Source organism: Lissotriton vulgaris, chromosome 5 (genome assembly GCF_964263255.1).
Source record: "Lissotriton vulgaris chromosome 5, aLisVul1.2, whole genome shotgun sequence".
Lineage (NCBI taxonomy): Eukaryota > Metazoa > Chordata > Amphibia > Caudata > Salamandridae > Lissotriton > Lissotriton vulgaris.
Genome location: NC_141693.1, coordinates 2,015,313,742 through 2,015,320,811, shown reverse-complemented (window position 1 = coordinate 2,015,320,811; position 7,070 = coordinate 2,015,313,742).

Sequence of the window (7,070 nt, the reverse complement as noted above, 5' to 3'; positions counted from 1 at the left end):
GGGACCCCTATGCAGGATTTGGAGAAGTGTGTGAGGGGCGGGGGAAATTGTAGTGTTGAGGGACAGGAGGGGGAGGCATGGTTTTAATGTAAGTTAGAATGATGTATTGTAAAGTGTTACTAGAAACACCTAAATGGAGCTGTTACAAGTGAGGGCATTCTCCATAGTGCATGATGTCCAACTTGGGTCTCAGAGGGCCGCATCATGCCAGACATCACAATCACAGCGATACAAAAGGGGATGATGGACAGAGCGTTTGAGCAAATCAAACACTCACCCCCAGTCAACTGATCTGGGTTTAATCCATCACCATTCTTTAGCTCACTCAGCCACCCCAGTTCAGACATGGCCATATGCAAATCAGTCTGACCCTGTGCCTCATGGGAACAATCCAGCCCGAACTGCCAAGCCATGTCTTCATTGGACTGGAAACAAGCATCCTGGGACCGGTTTCGTATTCATAATCCTCATCAGCCAGGCTATCTTGAATCCAGTGGCCAAGTGAGCAAGGGGGAAGAACCTAGGGGGAACAACTTAGGGCCAACTTAGGGCGAACAAAGCGATACAAAAGGGGATGATGGACAGAGCGTTTGAGCAAATCAAACACTCACCCCCAGTCAACTGATCTGGGTTTAATCCATCACCATTCTTTAGCTCACTCAGCCACCCCAGTTCAGAATGGCTATATGCAAATCAGTCTGACCCTGTGCCTCATGGGAACAGTCCAGCACGAACTGCCAAGCCATGTCTTCACTGGACCGGAAACAAGCATCCTGGGACCGGTTTCGGAATCATAATCCTCATCAGCCAGGCTATCTTGAATCCAGTGGCCAAGTGATCAAGGGACTCACGTCTGAGCATACCCTGCCAACTTAGGGCGAACAAAGCGATACAAAAGGGGATGATGGACGGAGCATTTGAGCAAATCAAACACTCACCCCCAGTCAACTGATCTGGGTTTAATCCATCACCATTCTTTAGCTCACTCAGCCACCCCAGTTCAGACATGGCCATATGCAATTCTGTCCATCAATTGTTGGTTTTGCATTTGTCACCCCGATTGGGATGGGTATGCTCAGACGTGAGTCCCATGCTCTCCACACCACTGGAGTCAAGCTATCCTGGCTAAAGACGGCTGATAGCCAGAAACCAGTCCTAGGATGCTTGATTCCGGTTCAGTAAAAACATGGCTTGGCAGTTCGGGCTGGACTGTTCCCATGAGGCACAGAGTCAAGGCTGATTTGCATATGGCCATGTCTGAACTGGGTTGGTGTGGAGTGCAAAACAACGATGGATTTAGGCCCAGATCTCTGTACTGGGGGTGAATGTATGACATTGTTCTGCATTCTGTTCTTCAATTGTTGTTTTTGGAGACACCACAATCACAGCAGGTGTATCGGTCCATGTGCAGATTATATTTCTACTCATGGGGTGCCTAAAAACAGAAGGAATGCAGATCAGGTCAAATCTAGTCCCTGCCAACATGTGTGCTGAATTTTGAAGTAAAATGTAAATTGATACTTGTATAGCGCACTACTCACCCGCAAGGGTCTCAAGGCGCTTGTACGAATACCGCTGTGGAACCCATGATGGAGCAAGGATTCGCACGCATAGCGCCTTGCTCGTATGCAAAACCCTGGTCTATAATTGCATAATAATATTAACACCATTGTTCGTCATTTGTAAAGTGTTTTCCCCTACACGCGGGTGTCCCTAGGATGCTTGCTTGTTTGTCTTTTCACGTACTAACGAAGCTTGCACTAAAAATGGCTGCTTTGCCGCAAATTCAGTCTGCGCATGCGTCGGTCATACCCATGTGATGTGACGCACTCGCATTCTGGAGGGATTCTGTGCTCATGCGCATTGATGCTAAATATGGCCGCTTGTCTCTCACCACGCTCTCTGCTTACTGCAGCAGCTTTTAGCCTATCTATTCTTTCGCATTAATCCTTAATGCTATAGTTATTATAAAAGTAAGGGTTGGTTATCCTTTATCATGGTATACAGTGCGATCATTTTTATGTATGATTCTAATTTGTCTTCGCTTACTTTTCATGTACCGCGTCTTTGTGGGCTGGGTATTCATGAGCGGAGCCATACTTGAAGCTCTGCTGGGCACCGTCACCTGACCAGAGAAAGTTCCAACTGCGCAGAAGCTAAACCTAGCCAGCTGGCTCCTGAAGCACAATGCGCCTGGGAACATCGCTGGGAATACGGAGTCTCACCTTGAAAGAAGCAATACTGTTGCTACCTATTGAAAACTGTCCTGTACTACTGTATTCTATGCATGGGAACGTGAACCTGAGGGGCGGGTATTCAAAATTGCATATTCAATCATGTGAACCTGAATTCTAGGAGGTGGTAAAGACCGCACCACCTCTCCTGACCAATCACAATATGGGAAACTGTCACTTGCAACATTAGGGGGTGGTCTGAGGGTCCCCAAACTGTATAACTACCCTAGTTTAGCTTAGGAAAATTGTCCGACTTGTCCGAGTAGCAGACCTGTCACTGACCCTACGATCTCAATAGGTGTTCAAGCCTGAAAAGTGCTGCGGAGCACTTTGTCCTTACTTTCCACAAACTCCCAAGGGGTGGAAAAATCCTAAGTGCTGGCGAAGCACTTTGCTGGGGAATTCGAAAATCCAATCAGGGTTTCTGGCGGATTACTTGCAGAAGGGGGTAACGCAGGCGTTGCTGTCCGAAGCTGTGGGTGTTGGTCGTAATCTGGGAGGTCCAGTCCCTGACCCGAACCTGAGGGGTATCCTGTCCTTATTCTCCGTGAGCTGTTCCTGCTCACAGTCTGGCATTCCTTTTCTGAGGGTCCCTGTCCCCGTCTTCCCAACTGACCCGTGGCCAGGGTTGGTCTTCAATCTGAATTAGGTAAATATAGATTGTGGGTTTGCGTATCTCTTTTTCTCTCCCTCTCTCGTCTGATCAGTTAAACATTCTTACCTGTGTTATTGCCTTATTGCCATTGAACTTATATGTGCCTGAATTGTAGTTGGTTCCTTCTCTCCCCCTCTCCTTTAGAAATTCATTGATTTTATTAACCATAGCATGTTCCCGTTTTTCCCTTTCCTTTAGTGGTTTGCAGTGAGCTTAGCAAGAATATTCTGAACACTTAGGTTAAGTACATGTTCTAGGTCCCATCCCATTCCTATGTTCTAGTATAACGTTGCAGTGAATAGTATGTGCTAAACTTCTCCCTGTAGTTTCCCATATATTCTAAATGGTCATATTTTTTGTGCAAAGTTACCTTTTGGTACTGATTTTGATGTTTGATATATTACTCTGTGTATCGCTTATTATCTTGGCTTCTTCACTTTGAAATCTTATATAAAAATTCGAACTTAATCAGGTGTCTGTGGTCATTTTACAAAACTGTGGAAAGTATTTTTAAGGATTTTAAGGTGTATTGGATGTTAGGCCTGTCTACTCTTCTTTAACAGCTCCAGGTCCGTCAAGAAATTGCGCCTGTGGTAAGTCGGGTGCATGGTAAGCAGAGGTAAATCCAAACTTGATTACTCCTAGCAGCGTGCAGGAGGAGAAATCCTCACCCAGTTTCACCCAAACGAAATTAATGTGTTCGTCACGCCAAGGGCCCAGTGCGTGTTAGAGAATTGGTATCCCGGGTGACCTGGGGAAAACTGCGCGCTCTAGCAGTAATTTCTGGCTAGCAGAGGATGGTTTGGACTAGTTAGATTAGGTAGGCAGGATAGTCATAAACAAACCGTGAATACAAAAATGTGCTGCTGATTGTTACTATATTTTTACAATATTTTTGAAATATGTTTTTATATGTAAATGTTCATGAATTTGCATTTCTGTTATAAATACTGCATGTCGAATTAACCCAGAATTGTTTGTAAATGTTCAGTGTAGTCTGAATCCCCGGGGAAGTATTTTAGCTAACGGTGAGTAGAATCCGGTTAGCTGTTGAAGTCACTAGGTTTGAGATATTAGTGCAGGGTTAAGGATAACTGGAAGCACTAATTAGGACCTTTGTTTCTGGAGTGAATGATAGCTACGAGTCCGTTATAAAACTTTCATTGCGATATCACCTAGTAAGGGTCGCATACGGAAGGAGTAATAGGGTCTCCGAGGCTTGTCTGGTAAGTAAAATAGTTCGCTGGTGAAATCCTGGCTCAGTACATATCCCCGATCAAGGTGGATGAGTCAGAAGAATAACGGGTTCTATGTTACTAGTGTGTAGGGACAGGCAAAGAAGTCTATCCAGAGTGAATGAAAAGTAGACAGAAGTGGTTTACTAGTAGCGAAAGAAAAGTCTTTTCTCTCTTTAGAACACTCAGACATAGTGGCAAACGTTGTGTATTGTTAACTAAGACCTGCACTCGCACTTTAGAGAGAGTAAAAAGTTTCCGTTACCTTGTGAAGGCGGGAGTCAGTCGGAGAGCTGCTCTGACGTCACTCCGTGCCGCGCTGGTATTGGTCAGGACAGCGGGCGTGTAGCGGAGCTGAATTTGTGAAGGAGGGGTGAGTGCCGAAACGGGAGACTCTGTCTTGCGAAAAGGCCGCGCACCCATTGGTTGACCGTAGTTGTATTCTCTGACCTGATTGGGTGGCGCGAAATAAAAGTCGCGCTTGCATTGGAAGCACGAAAGTAAACAAAATTAATCAAGCCGAGTTAGAAGCGAGTCTGGAGAGTTGTATGTGGTATCCAGACTTCATACCGAATCCAAAGCACCTAGGATTTCATAAGGATCAGCTTATACGAGGTAGACCGCACATGATGTATGGAATAAAGAGAAAATTGTCATTTTCGGATAAAGTGAAGAACTTTTTCAAAACTGACAAGCCCATTAGAACGAGAGAAGGCGTACTCATTCCCCCGCCAAATACCCCTGCCTCTTTTATGATGTTTGAAAAGGGGTACCACACTTGTATCTGGCTAGAAAATTGGGCAAAGTATACTGTAGATGACGGAGTCCTGGCATTCCCTGTTGAAGGTACATTTAATGGTCGGATCCTGTTTAACTTAAGGACCCGCATGAATGAATTACACCCTAGACCTAGGTTGACCCAGTACGAAGCTTTGGAGGAATGGGAGATTGAGGCTGCAGAGCGAGATAAACCTCAAATGGATAAAGGAGTGAGTAGGTGGTATCCCAGACTTCCAACGCCAACCAAAGAACAGAAAATGAAACAGTGGAGGCAGTCTATGTTAACTGAAGGACTGTTTCCCATGATGGGAGTACTAGAAGGGAAAAGAGGAAAATGTAAAGCAAAAACCCATCACCTAGCACCTATGGGGGATGTAGAAGATGAACATCTGGAAGACTTGTTAATGAAGGATCCACCTCCCTATGTAGCGGAATCAGATTCGGTGCATTCCCAAAGTTCTGTTACCGATTACCCCCGGAGTGGGAGGGAAAGGGACACAGACAGGACAGCTACAAGCAGTAAGCATAGTGGAAGGGATGAGTTTTGCAGACCTAAGTCCGCAGTCCCGAATTATCAACCATTCGGGGAAAGTCCCCCTCGATTGGTTACCCCGACTGCCCCGAGTATTTATCCATCCTTGGTACCCCAGGTATTACATGGCAATACTGCTGAAAGGGGGTTGCAGGAAAAGGAGAGAGTAGTCCTGACTAGACAGCGAGAGGACTTAGCCAGAACCATTGCACAGATGCATCCCCATCCTGAGGCCTTGACCATTCCGGTAACTATTGGTCCTGCTATCCCAATGTATAAAAATGACTTGATTAGTCCCCTTCCTCCTGTCATCACCCCAATGCTGCCTACTACTAGCTTCCAGACCCCGAGGAAAGAAGTGTTCATAGATGAGGATCAGGAAAGTGAGTGTGAATCTGGAAGTTTAATGGATTTACCAATAAGGGAGCCGAGGGCCAGTATAGTAGGGGCAAGAAGTCAGCCTAGACAAAAGGAAGTGGTGATTGAAAGTGCATCTGGAATCAGGAACGCCTCTTTAGTTTCCCCTGAAGAATTAGACAGGTGGACAAAGGAGATAGAGAAAGAGACCACTTCTCAACCTAAAACATTGGAAATATATAAATTAAGAATAGAAATAGAAGAAATGATGGCTGGGAACGTGGGAGTTGAGCGCCTGAGCTCGTATAATGAAGAAGAGTTACTATTCATCAGTAAAAATCTTACCCGGAGTGCTAGGGTGCTCCACGAAAAGATAATGGATGCCGCCACAGAAATGGGAGTTGATGTTAGTCGCTCCAAAATCCTTCAGAAACCCTACAGAGTGGACTTTTCAGACAAGGACCTAGAAAGCCTGAATATGATGGGGAAACAGATCCAAGTAAAAGAATTGTTGAAACTCCTGCAGAAATGGGGCGAAGTGGGGAAGTGGAGAACAAGGTGGGCAAAGAAGAAGGAAGGCAGCAGGGCTGGGTCAGTAACTTCAGAATTCGTATTAAAGGAAGTAACCCCTACAGAAAAATTGTGTCCCATGAGAGAGGTCCCGGGAGGGAAGTACGTCCATGTCCCTTGGTCCAGGCAAGACATTGTGTCATTTACAAATGACTTCCCGAAATTACGCGAGAAACCAGTTGACTGGTACCGACAGGTAGAGCGTTTCATAAAAGTTCAGAAATGCCTGCTGAAAGACCTGGATGGGTTTTTCGATATTGTGGTCCCTGTAGATCTGTGGACGGAATGTAAAATAGAGATTGATTGGCCTAATGATGAATATCCCAGAGATGAGAGGACGGGAGCCCCTTCAGCGGATGTTATGAGGAAATATGACCAGGTCATACAGTATCTTAAGAAAAAGGTGCCAGCCAAAGAGACAGATTGGACCCGAATAGATAGAACAACCCAAGAACGTGACGAGACAGTGCATTCATTTTATGAAAGGTTACTACAGGTGTTCAAAACTTACAGTGGTATTGATAATGTGGACATGAAAGACATGACCCATTTCAGTTACAGATTTGTGCTAGGATTAAGGCCTGAAATATCACAGTGGATTCGAGATAACAAAATCAGTTGGCAGGGAAAGCCCATAGATGATGTCCTGAAATATGCGAAATACTGCGAAGATGAAATTGAAAATAAAAAGAAAGCCCTCAAGGAGA